The sequence below is a fragment of the Podarcis bocagei genome (assembly GCF_964188305.1).
Source record: "Podarcis bocagei genome assembly, chromosome: 4".
NCBI lineage: Eukaryota > Metazoa > Chordata > Lepidosauria > Squamata > Lacertidae > Podarcis > Podarcis bocagei.
This window is the reverse complement of record NC_138128.1, coordinates 41,896,200-41,917,601: the sequence shown is the minus strand read 5'-3', so window position 1 is coordinate 41,917,601 and position 21,402 is coordinate 41,896,200. Positions and strand designations below refer to the sequence as shown.

General features: G+C 42.9%; 1 protein-coding gene across 2 annotated transcripts in view; it reads left to right on the top strand.

Annotated features, from left to right (window-relative positions):
- Positions 1 to 1,395: 1,395 nt before the first annotated feature.
- Positions 1,396 to 21,402, top strand: part of NGEF (neuronal guanine nucleotide exchange factor) — a 64,201-nt gene continuing 44,194 nt past the window's right edge. The window contains exons 1-2 of one of the 2 annotated variants that reach the window (XM_081191222.1): positions 1,396 to 1,579; positions 19,391 to 19,480. The gene's annotated coding sequence lies outside the window, so the exon portion shown is untranslated. The remainder of the gene's footprint in view (positions 1,580 to 19,390; positions 19,481 to 21,402) is intronic. The other variant, XM_081191223.1, reaches the window with a different exon arrangement.

Here is a 21,402-nt window from a genome sequence, read left to right as displayed (position 1 = left end):
CAATTTGTTCCTCTGTTGCTCTTACATTATGGTAGTTCCAATGATTTTTTCCCCCACTTATAAAAATGCAAATAAGATGCGTGGGTGCACTAATAAAGGGATTCAGAAATAATCTGGAACGTAATATAATGACAGCACATTGAACAATGAAGCACTCATTTGGAATACTGTGTTCCGTTTGTTAGTGTCACCTCTTATGAAAAAGGTATTGGTAGCTCCCAAAAGAAAGAAGTGGGCAGGGGTATGGATGTAAAGTATTGATAAGCGTCTGGAAATAGAATAGTAACCTATTTAGAGACATAAAGCTATTTAGATCTATAATACTGTTTAGATCTATAATGCACCATATCCCTCAAGTTGCATTGACATATTTGGATTTTTATTAGAACCTTTCAATGCTACAGATTTCTGGATCTAAGAGATAAGCCTTACATATATTTATTCTGGTTGTATTATTGTGATGGCCATGTTTTCCAGACTGTTGTAGCACAACAGTCCCACACAGAGCTACAGTTGCCAGAGCTGTTTAACAATCCATCCCTCTTCCCATGGAATTCTGGGAAATGTAACTTTGTGAGGGGATTGTTTCCTAACAATTCTCAGCACTACAGTTCCCAGGATACTTTGGGGGAAGCTATAGGCATTTAAAGTGCCATGCTACTGCTTCAAATGTATAGTAGGGCTCAAGAAGCACAGGTGGGTGGCTCCAGATGGGTGCTTTTTGTGTGGGATCAGTACCACTCACCCATGCAAAATGCCGATACCCCCCCCCCCACTTCAGTTTAATCTGGGTTTACGATTGCTGTGGAAAATCCACAAAACGAAAACAATGTGTTGTCAACAACCTGCTAGTTGCATCTGAATGACTCAGTTGTGATATTAAAACCTCCATTTGGAAGCATGCAAAAGAGCGAAGCACTGAATAAACCTCGACTTTAGCTCAGTTGCAATGATGCTTACTCAACTTCATGCCCCTATTCATAAAATGATTTTGTTTAATAAAAAAAGCAAAAATCCTAAATTTAAAGGAAGGCCTGACCATTTAAACAATCTAATTGCATAACTGTCACATGGCATAACATTAAGTGGCTTTTAGCCAACACTCTGCCACACCATAAAGCTCTTTACTGTTTGACTCAGTCATTTTGCAGCTGTCTCATGTCTGCACAAAGGTTTCAGGTCCTCACCCAGATATTTTTACTACGGGTGTTTGGCTTGACTAAGCCTTGTGGCTATACCTTCAAGCAGCACAAATGACAACTGGCATTGTGTTTGCATTAACGTGCCTGAATAAAAGAGATCTGTTGCTTTAAATAATGTTTGCTGTGACTCTGGAAACTAAGTAAACATTATCTTGGTAAAGCCTTGCATTCTAACGCAGCAGGTTGGTGACAGAAGGTGCCGGGGCTGAAGGTCGCGGCTGTTTCAAGCAAGGATTTTCCCAGTCCAGGCCTCAGAACTTCACTGTAAGCTCCCTAAATCACTGTAAAGACGGGGCAGAATTTGTGACTGCGCTGAACTGGTTACCCTGTTGGTAAAACTGCCAGGCTAAGAGAGTAAACCAATCGTACGACAATAGGTGAGTAGAACAACAACAAATGGAAGAAAGGTAAAGAATTATTTGTTCTGTGGGGGAAAAGAATCATGGGGCGGAAAATGGACAAAAGGATATAAATCTGGAAACCCTGGCAGAACATTTGGCGAGGTAAATGGGGCCACTGCATCTGATCGGGCACAGAAAGCCACTGGGAGTTATTCAAGCTGTGGGAATGTCAGATAAGCGGAGGGGGCACATCACTGGCAAAATTATAGTAACTGGGTCACCACGACAAGTAAGTAGAAGATCCAGTATTCACAAACTGGCCTGGATAACACAGCTCACCAGTTCATACTAAGGAGGGACAAACATTCCTAAAGAAACATTCCAAGAAACAATCCGCCACATTAATGTCATTTTGAAGAGACAACAGGATGACAAGCAGTGACTGTTCTTGGGTGCTTTTCAGCACATCTCTTTTTCAAAAGAAACAATTGTCCTTTTTGTTACAGAAATTATCTTTCCCATTAGGGAGCTACAGTATTGTTAGCCCAGCAATTGATCTTCAGTTGCCTAGGATCCTGTATAATACTTAATGCAAATGCAAAAATGAGACGTTCCATCTTTTAAAAAAATATTCAGGGATTACTTGGGTTAAAATAAATAAAAAATGGTTTTGTGCTTTTTTTAATCAAATGGGCAGTACTTTCAATATCTGAAAGCAGGAGGCTGATTTAGTATAAAAACAGAATTTTGAGAACATGGTTTTGAACCTGAGGCCAAAGCAGTCAGATGAATCCAGATTAATTTTTGATATATGGGAGGAAATAGGCATACCTTCGGATTTTCCCCAAATGTTAGCACCTACCCTTCCTATTAAAGTCAATTTTATAGGTACAGAAGGCCATGCATGTTAACAATAACATGTTAACTGACAGAACAGACAATGACAAAGATATTTTGAGAACATAGTGTTCTGACAGCTCTATGAATAATAGGGATTTTTCAGTCCACGCCCATTAACATTGTTAAATAACCCAAAGCCAGGCATGAAGAAAGCCACGCCTTTGAAAAGCATTTGTCTGAAAGCAAAGCAATTTAAATTTTTAAAAAGGTCATTATTACTCAGATTGGAATTTTAAAACTGCACCTGCTTGGACAAGATCAGTTGCCAGCATCCTCTTAACTGTACCACTCATAAACCAAGATCGATTGATCAGGGCCACATAAAAAGGGTGCCCTTCCTTTGGGATCTTGCCTAAATTTTAAGCCCAAGTTATTTCCTCACAAATGCTTTTAAGTGGCTTGTCTGGACAGAGTTAAACCACCCTGGAAGCATTTTAATTTCTCATACCTTATTATATTTTGTATATGCATTTTATTCTGTTGGGATGAAGTGTTTTGTTTTTTTTATCCAAATAATGAAATAAAAGGCCCACTACTATGCTGCTGCTTCCTTCTCCCTGCCCACCTGCCAGGTGCCATTTTATCACCCATTTCCTTCTCCCTGGCACATCTCTCTGTGGCTGTGTATACACCATACATTTAAAGCACATGACTTCCCCCACATGACTGTCATTTGTTAAGGGTGCTGGGAGATGAGGAATAAACTACAGTTCCCAGAATTCATTGAGGGAAGCCATGTATGGTGTGTACAGTCCCCCCTTCCATCCCCTTCTCACTCATCTCTTTTTCTCTCACCTTCCCCTGTCCTCCTCTCACCCCACTGTCTTCTGCCTGACCCCTTTCCTAAGCAATGTGCTATTTGCAGCAAGGTTTCATTGCGACAGATGAAATGCAATATCAGAGAGATGACACAGATCATAACGCGATGTAGTCTAAAGTCTTGTCACATTAACTCAGGCATAGGCAAACTCGGCTCTCCAGATGTTTTGGGACTACAATTCCCATCATCCCTAGCTAACAGGACCAGTGGTCAGGGATGATGGGAGTTGTAGTCCCAAAACATCTGGAGAGCCGAGTTTGCCAATGCCTGCATTAACTGCTTCCTCTGGCATGGGTCAGCCTGCCTTAAAAGATCATCTGAGGGGGCTGCTTTGTGTGTGCTACTGCCTTCCAGGGAGAATCAGTGGTAGCTACAACAGGGAGGGACTTTTCCATTAATTGGAACCAGTAGTTAGAACTCTCTGCTATGGAAGATCAGTGTGGGGCAGCCCGCATTCAAGCTGGTGTTCCGTAATTACTTGGAATTTTTTTCTTTTTCAGCAAGCTTTTGCTGCTTATATTTCTATTTTAGTCTGGCTCTCTGTTGATTGTTTTGTTACACACAACCCCAATCTCCATGAGTAGTGTGCGATTTCCATAAAGTGGTGCAAGATTCTAAGAAAGACACACCTGTTCCAGATGCACATAAGAAATAAGTTAGTAAAGGCATTCAGAACAAATCATCAAAGCAGATCACAACACAATGACACTTTTTAACTCAACACAGCCCAGCAACAGTCTTTCCCTTTCTAGCAATTTCCAGTTCATCAAGAATTAATCAGCCTTCCTTCTACCTTCTTGGTGCATTCTCCAGCCAGATCTGCATTTCAAAAGCAGCTTTCAAACACACCAACAGCAATTCTAAAAAACCTTTAAACCGACAAAAACCATAAAGCACAGTGTTTCAAAATCCATTGCTAAGCCTTGCAGGAAGAATCCCTGCAGCAAAAGTAAACAGTCTCAGAAATCAGACCCAAACCTCTGCTTCTCCTCCACCAGGCAGCTGCCTGCATAGCTCTTTGTCCTGGGGCTTCCGTGTTTTCATTGAGTTCTCAGTCCAAGTAAATCAAACAGCTACACAGAATTCCTTGTTGTGGAATCTTCACAAAGTTCAAGCAAATTACACAGCTACTTCTGGGCTCCACTTCAGTTTCTCCAGAACCTGTCTATTTCTCTTTGGCCTTCCCTTAGGTCGTGGGTTAGAAACTCTAAACTCACACCCCAGTCCCAAAACAGTTCCTGTAGCACAATTCCAGGACCAGATATCTTGTCTGTCGCAGTCGGCGTTTGGCGCCAGGATCTGGGGAGAGAGGTTGGGACACTCTCAGGCACAGTGCACCCCCCAATAGCAGTTCACCCTCAAAAGTTCAGCACCAGAGGAGGGCTTGCAGACCTTCTCTTCTCGCCTCTTGACTTGATGTCTGCTGCTCCACCCTCTGACATGGCTCAGTTTTGCCACCTTCCTCTGAGGCAAAGCGGAGATTGTGGCGTCTTTATGATAAATGGTTTATTTTCACATATATACAACCTGAGCCTGCGATGGAGGTGCTCACAGCATTAACACTCAAGAGGGTCCTGTTTCTCCCATTGCTACAGCAGCCTTGAATTCAAAAAGAAATACACCGTAACCCTCTGCCCCCCCCCCGCCCTCCGGCTTGTGCGTTTTACAGACTGCAGTACCAACTTTTCTTCCAGTCAACTGCAATCATAAACTTTGCTTTGTCTCTGCTAACTACCGGTATCTCAGAGCTGAGGGAGTTACCCTCCCTCTGCCAAGGACAGAGTTCCTCTTCACATCTTTCTTAATAGCTCATCACCTTGCTTTTGTTAAGTTAATGACCAGTACTTAGCAGCCATTATCAGGCTGGCCTGGGTAATCCAGCAATTTAATCCCTGCTGGATCTAGGGATTCAGGGGCCTAGATTAAATTACAATTGTACCTCGGGTCACATACGCTTCAGGTTACAGACGCTTCAGGTTACAGACTCCGCAAACCCAGAAATAGTACCTCGGGTTAAGAACTTTGCTTCAGTATGAGAACAGGCGGCATGGCGGCAGCGGGAGGCCCCATTAGCTAAAGTGGTGCTTCAGGTTAAGAACAGTTTCAGGTTAAGAATGGACCTCCGGAACAAATTAAGTACTTAACTCGAGATACCACTGTATAAAGGTAAAGGGACCCCTGACCATTAGGTCCAGTCGTGACCGACTCTGGGGTTGCGGTGCTCATCTCGCTTTATTGGCCGAGGGAGTCGGCGTACAGATTCCGGGTCATGTGGCCAGCATGACTAAGCTGCTTCTGGCAAACCAGAGCAGCGCACGGAAACACCATTTACCTTCCCACCGGAGCAGTACCTATTTATCTACTTGCACTTGGCGTGCTTTCTAACTGCTAGGTTGGCAGGAGCAGGGACCGAGCAACGGGAGCTCACCCCATTGCGGGGATTCGAACTGCCGACCTTCTGATCGGCAAGTCCTAGGCTCTGTGGTTTAACCCACAGCGCCACCTGTGTCCCATATACCACTGTATAGCACTTACTAAATCCAGGAATTATGGGGAGTGTGGCATCTCCAAACCCTGGCACCTACAACTTATAAAAGTATTGCATTGGGCATCTTCAACTGGACCTGAAAAGCAGGGCAGAAATCATGTTACAAAATAATATAAATAAAACATACTGCAGCTATCATCTGAAAAGCCAGATATGACACTAGGATAAAAAAAATGTGGATATCACAACAACAAAAGCTAAAAGAAGAACCTCACATTTCCCCCATATAGTTCCTTGTGTTTTGTAATCAAAATAGCACGCCATTAAGATGACTCAGGGATGGTAGTTCTTTGAAAATCTCCTCCCATTACGCTGCTGTGCCCTTTGTCACAATAACAATATGAGGATAGCTCAGGGTACTTCTAGCTTTGCAGTGTTACTGATAGAAAGGTTTGAAATATAATGTGTGTCCCCCTCTCACCCCCTCTCAAAATGATCATAACCCTTTTCTGGGGAAAAAGAAGAAGAGGAGACCATAAGCCAAATGCAATATATAAATAATCAGTTTGTCTGATCACAGTATAGAAAGGACCTGTGTCAGACTGGAGCATCTTCCTGCAAAGTGGTGTTGTGGAGATAAATTAGATGACGTCCAGGGGGGATTTCTGAAAGGCAGCTCTTTGTCCTAGATCTTATGCAAGTCAATCAAAAAACCACGAAAGCTCTAGAATTTTTAGGTTTGTCTAAAAACAACTTTTGGGTTTTCCTTAAAAGAGCGCATCAATTCTGTGGGTTCCCTTGAAAAGGCACAACAACTTCTGGGGTGTCCTGGTTTTTACTCTTTGAAAATTAGCAACCTTAGGATATGGTCATCATCAGCACTTATGTAGCACATTTGAAATTTCACAGTGCTTCACATGCATTGTCACAGCAGTCTTTACAACCACCCTGCAGAGTACGCCAACACAATATCCCCATGGTGCAAATGGGCTAAAAATGAGAAGAGTAAGCAGTTTGTACACTAATAATATACTACAGAAACTACTACTGCCGTTGAAACCTTTTACAAACACACATTATGGATTCTGTGCTGCTCTGCAGAACAAGGAGCATAAAGAGAGACAAAACAGGAGAGAAGGAAGGCATATGCCATTCCCCAAAGGCAACTGAGGCAGAAAGAGAGATTAAGACACTTGCTGTTGCTCCCAAAGGGTGCCAAACTGGAAAAATATCCACAATTTACAGGCCAGTGTCTTAATCACTGAGTCTTGATTCCTCTCTCCCTCCCTTTCTTATTATAGAAGAAAGTACAGAAGAAAAATAGAAACTGAGGGTGTTTCTCAGAGGAACTGCCATGTTCTAAAAATAGGCTGAGACAGCTCCTAGAAATGCGCCGAAGAAATGACAGTAAAAAAGAAAAAAATGAGAGGCTCACTTGCGAACCTCTTGCCATTTGGGTGTCGGACTGGCAGTACAAATTCTGACCTTGGGAAATAACCCAGCACGACATTCAGTGGGTTGACACTATCAAATTTGATGCAGTCTAGCATCTCTACAGTGTGATCTTTCCACCATACTGAGCACCAGTTACTAAGACAATTCTCTGCCAACCTCATTAAATTTATACAATAGGTCACAGAGCCGTAGATGTTTGCTCTGTGACTGTGGCACTGTAATACAGGATGCTAGTTATGTCTATATCCACCGGTGCCTGTAAAATAGATACAGATATTTTCCTTCAAATCATATTTGTAACACTTTAGAGATAGGCAAGCCCACACAAGAGAATTGTGCAGAATAATCTTCCAGGCCTCAATCAGATTGGGGGGTGGGCTGAGTTATTTCACAGAGTGACTGGAGAATAAAGCCCCCCTCCCCTAAAATAGCCCACAAACCAGGCTTGCCTATAGAATGCTGGCATGCACCAAAAATATCCTTCAGTTACACCAAGGTCTAGGACTATGGGATAAGCAGCCTCATATAACCAACATACTTAAGTGTAATTAATGTATGAAGGGGTTAAGACCATAAAGTAAACTGTCCTGCCAGGCTTAGCTCACCTTGGGAGGGACTAGGATCCAGGTAATCAAGCCTTTGTTCCACCTCAGTCTACCTGTAAAGACATCTGAGCTGGTTGCTCCAGGCTCAGACTGCATGCATCTCACAAGCCACTCTTGACTTCCTATACCAATAATTTAGGAACTTTCACCACTGTGACTGAGCCTGGTTTTACTGCCTGTGCAACTGTTTCTAAATGTTGTATTTTTTAAAGCACAAGAACTTGACCTTTGGATAATTTGTAAGTAAACCATTTTAACTTACCAAGCATGTGGCCTTTTTCTATGCTGGGGATGAGGGCAACTTTGGAAAGAACTTGGGAGGACATGTTTTAAAGGTCTAACAGCCTATATTTCCACACTTTGCTGCATATTTTGTGCTTTAATTCTCTGCTGGGGTGCTCTCACTAAAGACTACTTGCCCCAAACTTGGATCTTGGCATCCAGGAATTCTCTTTTTGTACCTATTTTTTCCTTGAACCAACCTAGTGCCCTCCAGATGTTTGAGACTGCAACTCACAGCAATATAAGCTAGCAAGTGTAGTTGGTGAAGGCTGGTCTAGGCCCATCCTTTCCTGTGGTTCCCCCAGGAGTATACAAAGATGGGAACCTCCCGTTTGCCAGACACTCCTAGACAGCTCAAAGGGCTTGGATGCTCCTATGTATGTGCACTATATTCAAAGACAGGACCATGGGAACTGTATATGTAGAACCCACTAAGTCTGTAGAAGTATGTGATGGTGATAACTTATCATTTATATGCTGCTCATCTGACTGTGAAACCATACAGACTACAGCAGCTGGAGAAAAGAGGTAGCCAAAATGGAGGTGCCTCCTAGATATTTTGGACTCCAAATTCCATCATCCCTAACCATTGGCCATGCTGCCTGAGGCTGATGGTTGGGAAAGGCTGATCTACAAGCACCTGTAGATAGTGGGCTAACTCCATGCCTGTTGGAAGTTGATCTTTCTTGTTGATCTTTTGCATGTGGTTTGGTTATTGTGTACACACCCATCCAAGCATGATCATTACAATTATGGGTGCTAGTGGGGGTGCATGGTTGCCGAGCTGCTTTGATTAATACAAAAATGGAGGCAATTGTGAAGAGTGCAAAGAGGAAATAAAACAAGCATATTTGAGTATTGAGTAATCAACTCATAAATATTTGTGTGGTAGAAAGGAATGATGGGCGGTCAGGTACACACTCATATCCAACCTACCAACACTTTTTATCACATGGGTGTGGACAGGGTGATAAGCATTAAGACAAAAGAATAACTTATAATACTTGTTCTACCCAACTGCTACCAGACTGTGGAAAGAGAGAAACCAGGTTGAGAATACAACTAAACCTGTATAGATTTATATTTTTTAATTCAGTATATTACCTTCTTATAACGACTAGTCTGATTTTACATGTTGAGGACCATGCTGGAATAAACCAGCAAAACATTGTAAACCCATAGTTTCTGTTTGGTAATAATCAATATTAACAATATTCGATTAAATTGTAAAATGTAGTTTACTTTGAGGTGAAGTTCTTTTCTTTTCTTTTCAAGTACTCTTTTGATATGCTGTATGGACGTAATTCAATAAGTGATGCTCAGTTTTGGAGTAGAACTAATCCAATTTATCATCAACTCAACCTGTCTTTGTTCTTTTAGTCCAGCTTTCGCCAGATGTCTTAGACTACAAGGCCCATCATCAGCCCCAGCCAATACAGGTGATGGGCATGATAGTCCAAAACATCTAGAGGGCACTAGGTTGGCAAAGGCGTTTCTAGCCTAAAAAATTGTGTTGGTTTAGCCATTATGGCAAACACCCACACTTTTTATCAAGCCATTTTAATACATAATATTACTGACAATCTCCACTTCCCCACAGAAATATGCCAGCAATTTTTTTTAAAAAAAACTTCTTTACATTCCCACCTCACCAGGCCTTCAACTACGGTAGTTCATTAAGAAGAACATCAGAGGTAAAGAATTTTCATATCCTAAACATGCTTAGATGTTGCTTAAGAAGTAGCAAAAAAGAGAAATAAAGTGACAGTTAATAACACACCTGCCTTCAGTTCAGAGATCTACGCCCTCCCATCAGACGTCAAACAGATAAACAACTATTTGACTTTTAGAAGGTATCTGAAGGCAGCCCTGTTCAGGGAAGTTTTTAATGGTTGCTGTTTTGCTGTGTTTTAATATTTTGTTGGTAGCTGCGAGTGGTTGGGGCAGCCCAGTGAGTTGGGTGGCTTATTATTATTATTATTATTATTATTATTATTATTATTATTATTACATATAGTTTACCTTTTTAGAATTCTAATTCTAATTATTGCCTATACCTTCAGGGGCTCTTGCAAGCTGAGAGTATTGTTGTGTTAAGGCTGGGGTGGTGAACCCCTGGCCTTAAGCCAAACGAAACCCTCCATTTCTGTCTATCTGACCCTTGAACTCTATCCAGGCCACACCTCTTCTTCCTCAGGTTACACCCCTCAGCAGCACTGCTTTGTATCCTCCTTGAGAGCTTTTGCGTTGCTAGAATGTGTCATTGAACTCCAGTAATGCCTCTTGCTTGCATTCATGGAGGATAGAGAGGGGTGTGCAAAGGTAAAATTTGCATTAGTTTGCTCTGCCCAGTTTTGCCTCTTGCCTCTCTGGTACTGGCATCTGACCTTCCAAAAGGTTGTCCTGAAGGGAATATGACCTTCAGGCTTCCAAAAGGTCCCTCACCCCTGCACTTAAGGCACAAAAAATCCTATTTAATTGTGTTTTAACTAGATCTTGGGCATTGATGATGTAAGTTAACAGCAGCCTTATGAGAAAAAGGTGTTAACATTTGTCCCAGTGAATCTGGAAATCACCTTGAAGTGTGTAAGATTGACAGCTCTGGCCAGTTTAGATTGATTGGTGTTTATCCACACAACAAGGAAAGAAAGAATGACATCGAAGCAAGCTGTTCTCCTGACAACTTTTTTATCCCTCTAAAATGGAAGTGGCTTATGCTACAGTAGAATGAGCTAGATCAGGGTTCTGGAATGCTATCATGTTTTACACTGAAAAATAGGCAGAGGAGATCAAAGCTTCCTTTAATCCGTCTTTACATTTCATGATAGATTCCCCTAGGTATGGGAACTCTTTACAGAGAAAAGGACCTTCAATCTTTGCTTATGAACTAGCTTTAGGAATGTGAATAAAATAAGGTAAGCCTATAGTTTAATTAGTTCTGAATCTTATAATGGCAGTGAAAAGGCCTTCTGTTTTCCTTAGTTTTCAATATACCGAAGGCTGACTTTTCCGACATGACAATGACTGCTTAATAGCCCCAAAAGAGCAATCCTACTCTAAGATAACTGCTTTTAGCTGCTTCCCCTCAATGAGACCCATGAGACAAAGCACAGATTTGTGCAGGATGTGAATGATCTAAGTGAACTTTGATGCACTAACTATTATTGCAAACATGTTTTATGAACCCTGGCTATCTGCTTTTATTACATAATGAATCAATGTGAAAAAGCAGTACCGTGTTAGCACAAATAGAGCAATTCTAACTATAATTTTACCTTTAAATATGTAACACTTACATGTTCAATTGTTAGCCACATGTTCCAAGATACGTTTTAAGAATTCAACATTTTAAGATGGATTTTTAATGTACTATGTAGTACTGTTTACTTCCTTTGATCTATCAACTATGACAATCACAGGCACACATAACTGGCCTAAAACCCTCTAAGGAAGAGTATGTGAAGCACTTTCACAACAGGCTGTGTAAAGCCGTGTCTGATCCATAGGCAGCACCATGGGAAAGTGCTTTCCCTGATCCTCAATGACCAGTCCTTTATGACTTTTCTTAAACTGCAGGGGAAGTAAAGCTCCTAGTTTAAACCAGGGGTTGGGAATGTGTGACCCTCCAGAATGTGTTGCGTGGCGAGTTCCCGCCCCCCACCAGGATAAATAAAGACACGAGACACCATAATTTAAGGTTAAATGGGCGAATTAGGCCACAACTTTATTGAATTCAGGAATGAGAGGCATTGGCTTAGGCATCGGTCCTATCGACTATCCGGCTCCAGCCCATTTGCTGGAGAAACGGGAAGGATTAACACCATAGAGGAGGAGTCTCCTGCTGAGGCACGTCAACTAGGAGCTCCCCCAGGTCACCGCTCGGGGGCGTGCCTTTGGCCCACACCTCCATAGGCTTCGGACAGGGCCACGCCCCCCGGAGTCCTTTATCGGACCACCCTTCGTTCACTGGGGGGAGGTGATGGCGTTCCTCCCCCCCCACATCCTCTTAACCCCTTCTTACCAATGCCTACCACCAATGCCGAAGAGTTGTGACGAGTTGCTACGAGGTAGGCGAAAAACCAAATGGCTGTAAATTGCCAATTGGGAAAAATTCCTACCATGCCCCTTGCGGCGACAGACCGAAGTCCATAGCAAAGTCAGAGACCTACCTAAAGCCTACCTAAAGGGAGGGAGGATGGGAAAACGTGGGGGCTAGCCGCGAAAAGAGGGCGAGCCCCCTCTGCGCCGGCCCTAAATAGGGCAGGCCACGCCCCCCCAGCCAGCAATTGGCTGGCTGGGGGGGAAGACACAGCCGGGATTCCCCTGTTCTCGTGGGGGCTGAAACCAGCCCCCGCTCACGTGGGGGTGGGCATGAAGCCCGCAACCCCACCTCCTGGGCAGGCTGGAAGTGCCTTTGCGTGGCGAGTTCCCGCCCCCCACCAGGATAAATAAAGACACGAGACACCATAATTTAATGTTAAATGGGCGAATTAGGCCACAACTTTATTGAATTCAGGAATGAGAGGCATTGGCTTAGGCATTGGTCCTATCGACTATCCGGCTCCAGCCCATTTGCTGGAGACACGGGAAGGGTTAACACCATAGAGGGGGAGTCTCCTGCTGAGGCATGTCAACTAGGAGCTCCCCCGGGTCACTGCTTGGGGGCGTGCCTTTGGCCCACACCTCCATAGGCTTCGGACAGGGCCACGCCCCCCGGAGTCCTTTATCGGACCACCCTTCGTTCACTGGGGGGAGGTGATCGCGTTCCTTCCCCCCCATCCTCTTAACCCCTTCTTACCAATGCCTAACCGCCACACGAGCAATCGCTCGCCGCCAATACTCTCATGCCTGAAACCAATCCCTAATCCCCTTTGCTATGTCAGTCAGCCAAATATCATTTCCCGCATCCGAAAGATGCACGCCATCAACCAAATTTCATTTCAGCCATCATTTCCCACATCCGAAAGATGCACGCCATCAAACCGGTAGAGGGCCTCGCAGTTGCCCGGGTGGTCAATGACCCTTCCACCCAGGGCTGCCACTCTACGCACCACCGCCCGATCCAAGGCTTTCCTAGCCCTATTTATGGCTATCGGGCACCTGCAATCTCTCCAAACAATCTCTCCATCAACGAGGCCCAAATAATGGTGACGTTTGGGTAAGAGGCCTTAAGTTCCTCAAACTCACTAAAGATATGCCATATCAAGTCGACTGCCTTTCTGTAAGCCAAATCATTTTCGCCGAAGTGGATAACTAAAGCATCTGGGGGGCCCTCCGCTGCCGCTCTGGCCCTAATAGCGGGCAACATTTCGGCCCAGCGCATTCCCCTCCAAGAGATCCAAGATATATTGATGTAGTTAAGGTCCGGCCCGAGACCGGAATTGATGGCATGGACCCTGGCCCAATGCACAATGCTGTGCCTGATTATCCAGATGCGTGCCCTCATAGCTCCTGCACCCTAGGTCCCCGTTAACGGCATGGTTTCTGTTGAATAGTGGGTAGACATGGCAGACGACACAGCGATTTCTCCAAAGCAGCTCTTTATTTTGTAAGCTGGAACAGAACTGAACAGCAAACAGCTCAGCCGGCCTGCTTTTATAGGCAGCCGGCTGTCAACAATATAGCAACAACAACCCAGGGTTTCCCGCCTAAAATAACTGACGTGGACCTGAGTGAAAACTACATACACAATACTCCTGGTGGCCAGGGTGAGAACTTCAATACATAACAGTTTCTATCCCAGTGGACACTGCAGGGCCTATAATCCCAATGTGCACCACAACGTCACCTGAAAGCAAAAGAAGGTAACAAAGCCAGGTCAGGTATACTGTGAACAATCACAAGGCCTTACGAATCTATCCCTTAAATGCATCAGACTTCCACTGCCCCCAAGTCCTTCATCCTTTCAGCTGAGAGTCCCAAATGCACTGCTGTGGTGGCGGCCCCAATCCTAAAGGAGTTAGCTGCAAATTCAGCTGAGGGTAAACCGCAGGCAGCAATCACCCTTCGCATACTGATGCCATGCAGGCGGGAGCCATCCAATGTATGAGGAATGGACCTGAGACGGTTGGTCTCACGTACATGAAATGCTTAGTGTCCTTTACTGCTGATCGGTTTTGGAACATTGGACATGCAGGACTAAATTGGATCTGAACAAGGTCAGGTCTCTCAAACTACCCCGGGCGGCGGAATCTGGTTGGCCCTTACAAACCACTTCGCCACTGCGCATAGCGCGAAAGGCAATGGAGTATGCAGCTGAAAATAACCAGGCCTTGTCCTCGGACCAACAGATACTTCTTAATTTATTTTATTATTTATTTATTTATTTAGGAATTGGCATAGAATGTCATAAGTTAAGGGCCTTCTACCATCACTTTTAGGAGGCTGCAGCTTGCGCCAGCCCTACAGTGCTCTTCACACTAAGAAGACCACACCAGGGTCTAAGGATTGATGCCTACTGGATGTTTAAGAGTCTTTGCTGCATGACCCAGCACCCTCCAATGTACCAAGTATTGCAGAGCTTCAGCCTTGGTAGGAGGTGTGCCAAGCCTAGGATTTTATAATTTTCCTTGAGGTGTGTCAAGCCTAGCTGCTTCTTCTTCTTCTTCTTCTTATTATTATTATTAATTTGTTTGTTTAAATTATTTATTTATAAATTTGCCTTGAAACACCATAAAGTCCAACCAAGCCTTTTTATAAGATCTAAGCGTGGACGGGGCTCCTGAAGCTAGTACTCCCTTCAGGACATCACGTTCCCAAGGCTCCAAAGGTGCTCCCGGAATGGCTGTGGCAATTTGCTGCGCCTTGGCATCCGTGATTCCATTGTTAACCCTAGGGGTAAATTTGGTAGAGAAATAGATGTTTAATTCTAAGCACAAAAGGACAAAGGTCCGGGGCAGATTTGCCACTCTAGGAGAGTGCAATAATTGCTTTGACAGGACACTGACAACCGTTTGATTGTCGGTCCAGAAGCATACCTGGTGATTCCTGAACTCGTCAGCCCGCAAATGCCATTGTACTTTTCCAGGAACTTTAACCCAACCTTCAGGTCTGACTTGACCACTTTAGAGAGGTGCACTCAGTGTTGTGGAGCACGCAGTCCTGCAGGGGTTGGGAATGTGTGACCCTCCAGAATGTGTGTTGTTGGAATCCAACTCCCATCAGTCCCATTAGGGATGATGGGAGTTTAGCAATATATTAAGGGCTACATGCCCTCTATCTTGTCAAAGTATCCTAAAAGGGCGAGGAAAGTTTGGGGTTGTGTGCCATGAGGTGTGTGTCTGCAGACTCTAATTCCCGGCTACTGCACATATTGGAGACAGGTGTACCAATCCATTTGGGGATTAGAAGAAGTGCTTCCTGCCTAATCTCAAACTTTAGAAGTCAGATGTCCCATGCTATGGTGCTATGTAGGGGGGTGGGATTCCCTGTTTTTTTACCTTCCAGGACCCCAACTTACACATTCCCAGGGATGGTATCCAAATAAGTCATTTTCAGAGCAGACCCTCTGAAATGAATGGAGTTGAAGTAATTTAAATCCAATGATTATAATTAGTTGTCCATCAGACATAGCGCTATCGTATGAATCAAATGAAGATCTTCTAGTAACTGAAATCCAGCCACTTTCCTCCTTCGAAAGCAAGGACAGCTTATGCTTTGTTTTCCACATCCATGCACCTGACTTTGTCTTTCTTCAAGGGGTCCTTTTGTAGAGTTATTATAAGCCTTTTGATGTTTTAACTGATGGACAAGAGGAAGCCAATTCAAATACAGCAATACTTTCATTGAACAGTAAAGCATATACATTCTCCACATTCTTCAAATTCCTCATCCATTGCTTCAGCACTGCATTAATATTTGACCTTATTAGCCTCTCTCTGTATATTCTAGAATAACAACAAGAACATTTCAGTATGACTGTCAGCACAGGATTACTAACCCAAATGCAGTATAAGCAGTAGAACACTCCAAATGTCATAATATGCTACCGGAGGAGGGGGTTCTGTTCATTCTCCTCACAATAAAATCATGCAGCTTACTGGTCCATAAAGTTCTGATTCTGCTCCTTGTATATTAACACATTCTTTGGAAAAATTAGTCGTATTTTCAGGGTGCAAAGGGAGCTCTGCCATTTTTTATTTAAAAATGACAAATTTCATTAATTTTTAAAGTATCAGTAGAATAAATAATTAATTACATATCACAAAGTGTAGACATAAAATTACGTCTCCCATCCCTGGCCAGTCCTAACTCAATGTCCCACCAACATCAACAACAATAGAGGAATTTGAAGTGTAGGGGGGAGGGAAAGGGCTTAGCAAAAAGAAGTGTGAGGCTAAATCAGAACCACAGTTCAATGCTGCTTTCGTCTCTTGTTCAAATAGCTCAAAAAATGTCTTCCAGATTTCCCCTGCTTTCATATCTATAATATATATTTGCTCACTTATTGCTTGATCCAGTATGTCTTCTGTCCAACATTCTATTGTTGAGCCTCCTTAGATTTCCATTGTTCCTGTGACCTGATCAATTTAGCATTTGCTCTGGTAGTAATGCGTATCCTGTGTACCACCCTCGTTCTCTTAGAATGGCAATGGCACCCAACTAAGAGGGGCTGAAACTGAGTTCCGACAAGTTCTGGCTGAAACAAAGCCCCGGCTTTATTTTCTTTCTCACACAGCCAAGGAAACCCTATCACAAAACAGTTTATATTTCTTGCCTTATTGCAGAGGACTTGTTTGAATGCTGTTCTGATATAAGACACATACTTTGCAATAGACCAACTTTGACATGCCCTCTCCTTTTTTGATCTCATACTGAGAATGTAGTAAAGCTAGGTCCCCTCAGCTATGTAGAATTATATATGACAGCAGTAGATTTGTCTTTGAATGCAAGTCACTGAGGGATTTCCAGTGAAGCAGCAGCTAACCAGCTACTTTTCACTCTGCAACTCCTTCCTCCAGCCACTTTTTTCCAATATGATGTCTGCTACTGGCTAGGGGTGGTTGTGTTAGGGAAGCAACCTTGAAGGAGAGGCTTGTTAAGTATAATTGGTTTAATTGACATTGAAATGGGAATGTTTATCTATTGGTGACAAGATTTAACATAGGGAGATTCCACTGAAGCTTTAGAAAAGCAAGAAGAGCGCTCTGAGCTCTTGGTGAGTTGATAACTAACTGATTTTTGCTTTCTGCTAGCTAACACGTGAGTGAGTAACCTTAGATCAGGTGATTAAGGTACTGAGTTGCAAATCTGCCATCTTGGAAAGGTGGTGGCTGCTTCTTTGTTCTCTCCCAGGCTGCATGGAAGGAAGATTTAAATGAAGCTCTCCAGAAAAACAGATCTAGGCAAAAAGGATGTTGAAGGAGAGAGACCTTTACTTATAGGTCTGTTTGGATTATTTCATATTTTGTAAGATGCTGAGCCTATGACTTTGAATGGCATATGTCTTATGGATCTGTTTGGATGTATCATCGGATGTTTTAATTCTGTTATGAAGAAAGTTCTGCAAGTAAAGTTTGAATAATATTTTTATGATTCAGGACAAAGTTGCCTTCCAAAAGAAGTCAGTTCTTTTGCTTCAGACTGCACAATATTAATATCTGCAACAGGGCTGTGGTGAAACAGATAATGGGGAAAAAAGAGTTCAGTACCCCTCTTCTGCCCTCCCTCATTATTTTTTTACTGTGGTTTGACAGCAATCTACATTTGAAGATAAAGATCTTGCATCATGTATATTTCCACCCCCAGAAGGCTAATGCTTCCAAGTCTTCCAAGTTGGAATATTATACTCCCTTCAGCTGCGCCCTGTTGTTCTTCTTGCTGCATTTCTCCTCACCTGTCTTGAGAGCTGTTACACTGTTAATGAGTCATCTTCGCAATTTCAGCACTATTTGTTTCCTAGAGGTGAAGCAAAATGTCTCTTCTGAAAGCACATCATTCATTTTAGTCTTTATGTAGCACCTTCATGCCAGTGCAATTCACCTACTCAATCAGGCAACAGCGTATTGCTTCCTATGAGGACATTTTTGGGCTGCCATATCCTACCACCACTCTTAACAGGATGAAAGCCACCACAAGCTGACTGATGGCATGGTGACTCATACTGTGAATGCTCCAATAGGTTCCATCAACCGATGCCTAGCTACTGTATGAAAGCCCTCTCAAGATGTGAGTGGAAACAGGAGATGAAAGATTATGGTCTCAATAAAGAATAAAATTCACAAGGCCAGTCACAGCATTAAAAAAATTCAGCTTGAGTGGCTTCAACAAATCCCCATTTTGCCAAAATGGTTGTATGAATGAGTCTTTTACTTGCTTTATGTTCCTTTACCCGTGGCTTCCTAGAGTACTGAATGCAGTGGAAATTGACAATAAGCTTGATTACTATTCCGAAACTCCACAATCTCGTTTAATTTTTGTAAAAAATAATAATCACTGAGTCGTATCCAACTTCAGTTCTACTCAGAGTATATCTATTCAATTAAATTGACTAACTTATGTACACAATGTGGTTGGATACAACCCACTATGACAATGGTGGCAATTGTTTGTCACAATAAATATTGTTTTGGAAACAAGGCTGGCCTCCCTGTCCTCAGTTTGGATGCTTTTACTTCCATTTACTTGGGAGTAAGGCCTACTGAACTTGATGGGACTTGCTCCAGAGTGAGCCTGCATAGGATTGCACTGTTAGACTTCCATCACATTTGCACATTCTTACTATGTGCTTTCTCCACTGTACACAATCCTCTTGTTTTTTATGCCTATTCTGGACAATGAATGTCATTTTTGTTTTGTTCTGCTACATAAATGCTGCATAGTCCTAGATTAAATTTGATTTTAGTCTCATAGGGTTAGGCTGCCAGTGTTGTAATGTGGCCTTTTATATCTCCCAAGGAATTATTGAGATCTGTAACTGTTCAGCATGTGAGTGTGGGTGAATGTGTGCAGGCGTAGGTTGACTGAGGTACAGAATATCTGCTAACTTGGGGCTCTGGGGGAGTGGCATTTGCTGCTTGGCATGGCCATGGTTGGTCCAGGCGTGCCACCATTTTCCTGCATGGCTGGAGGAGGAGATGGTCACTTGATGCCACCCACCTCCGACCACACCTGTTAAATCATCAAGACAGGAGTGGATTTATGAAGCTGGATTAAAAAAAAAAAAGCAAGCAGCTCTATGCCATTATTTACCTAATGCATGTAGGGAAACTCAGACCATTGATCAATCCTAGACTATTTATCGTTAGCTGAAACCACAGCTTGGTGTGGTGTCTGAAATGAGCTATATTTACATACAGGTCCAGAAAGAAACAAGTTCTGCAGACAACTGAACATTGGCAAAAGTTAAAAACAAGACTGGCTGTTTAGATTATAACTGGATTTAAATGGTAATTTTTAGTATAAGTGTGTGTGTGTGTGTGTGTGTGTGTGTGTGTGTGTAGTCTTAGGCAATTAAGATGTATAATTGATGTAATTGTATACTGAGCTTTTTCTTGATGTTTTATATATTTACTGGAAATCTGTTATATTTAATTTTCAAAAAAGATTATTGAAAACCAGAAAGGGAGTTGTAAGAACCAGGATGGGTGGGTCTTGTTAATAAGTTAATGCATAACTGTTTCTTGTTTGTATTTGAAGCTTTTGCAAAGCACTGGATGAGCAACAACAGGTCATAGCTAGTCAAGGAGGATATTTATTTCATGCATTGGTGGGGCTATATGTGGAAAGGGTGGACATGCAGCAGACATTAAACAGCCCTGTTGCTCCAGATCCAGTTTTAGTTAGGAGTTATGAACTACTGTATTTTTCGCTCTATAACACGCACCCGACCATAACACACACACACATAGTTTTTAGAGGAGGAAAAGAAGAAAAAAAATATTCTAAATGAAACAGTGGATGTATGATTTTTGTGGCCACAGACATGTGATCTGACAGTGAGTTTGGGGTAGCCCAATGCAAAAATCCTGAGGATCCATGTGGATTCATGCTTTGTAACCACGCTTTTGCACCACTGCGGCCCCAGGCAACAGTGGGTGCATGATTTTTTTGGTGCAAGCTGTAGCCATGGACATGCTATGTGATCTGATGGTGAATTTGGGGTGACCCAGTGCAAAAATCCTGAGGATCTATGTGGATCCGTGCTTTGTAACCAGGCTCTTTGTCCCTCTCTTCTCCCCACTTAGTGGCTCTTCTCCCGCTTTGCTGTTTCAAAGCGAGCAAAGCGAGCCACGGAGGAGGGAAAGAAGGGGAACCATGGATCCTCTGCTCACGACTGCAGCAGATCCCCCCCCCCGCCACCCGTAGGCATTCCCTCCATAACATGAACAGACATTTCCCCTTACTTTCTAGGAGGAAAAAAGTGAGTGTTATGGAGCAAAAAATACGGTAGCTTGATTTTTTCTGTCTTGTAAAACAGCTTCCTGTTTGCCCTAAACAAACTCTGACAAAGCTCTGAGAAATCAATGACATCTTTTTGCTTGGGGGGTGGGATTTGATAATGACATTGAATTAGGAATGTGCTAAATTTCTTATCCTTGATACTGAGGCTTGACAGCTACTACTAACAATTCTTCCTAGAGAATGGCAGTTACAATAATATATCCACCCCACAGCATTTGGAAGTTGTGAATAAGCTAAGAAGATCAGACGTGAAGTTCATTGTATGACCAATCTGAACATCTCAAACAAGGTTATCAATGATAAAACTTTATTTTTTATTAAATTTATATTTCACCCTTTCTCCCAAAGGAGCCTAGGGCAGCAAACAACAAGTGATAAAGCTATAAGAATGCCTTAAAAACAATTCTAGTAGAGATGCAAACTGGGAAAGAGCTCAGCTGAAAAGGGTTGTTTAAGAAGGAAGGTCTTTAAGAGGCACTGAAAAGACAGCACTTATTGGCACTTGTCTAATATTTAAGAGAAGTGAATTCCAAAGGGTAGGTGGCTGTCAGGGAGTCTTGATAGCAAACGAGCGTAGTTAATTAAATAGAAGATTTATTGCAAAAACAGAGTTCACCAGAATCGCGATCACAGCCATCCGTCTATAAATCAAAGATGTCCCTTCTAAGGAGGGTGTTTCCAGCGAGACCAGAAACAGCCAACTTCCTCATGTGATGTATTCTGTCCCATGCACCTATACCTTGGACTAAGGGGGCCAGCTCCCACCCCTTCCTCATTCTCTGAAACAGTACTTCTGTGGTCCTTCCCGCTCTCTGAACTGCTTTCGTTTCTAGGCCCTGCATTTTGTCCTTCACTAGCATGCTGGCAAGCTGGCTGACTCTCCGCAATTTTATCAGTTGACATTCCT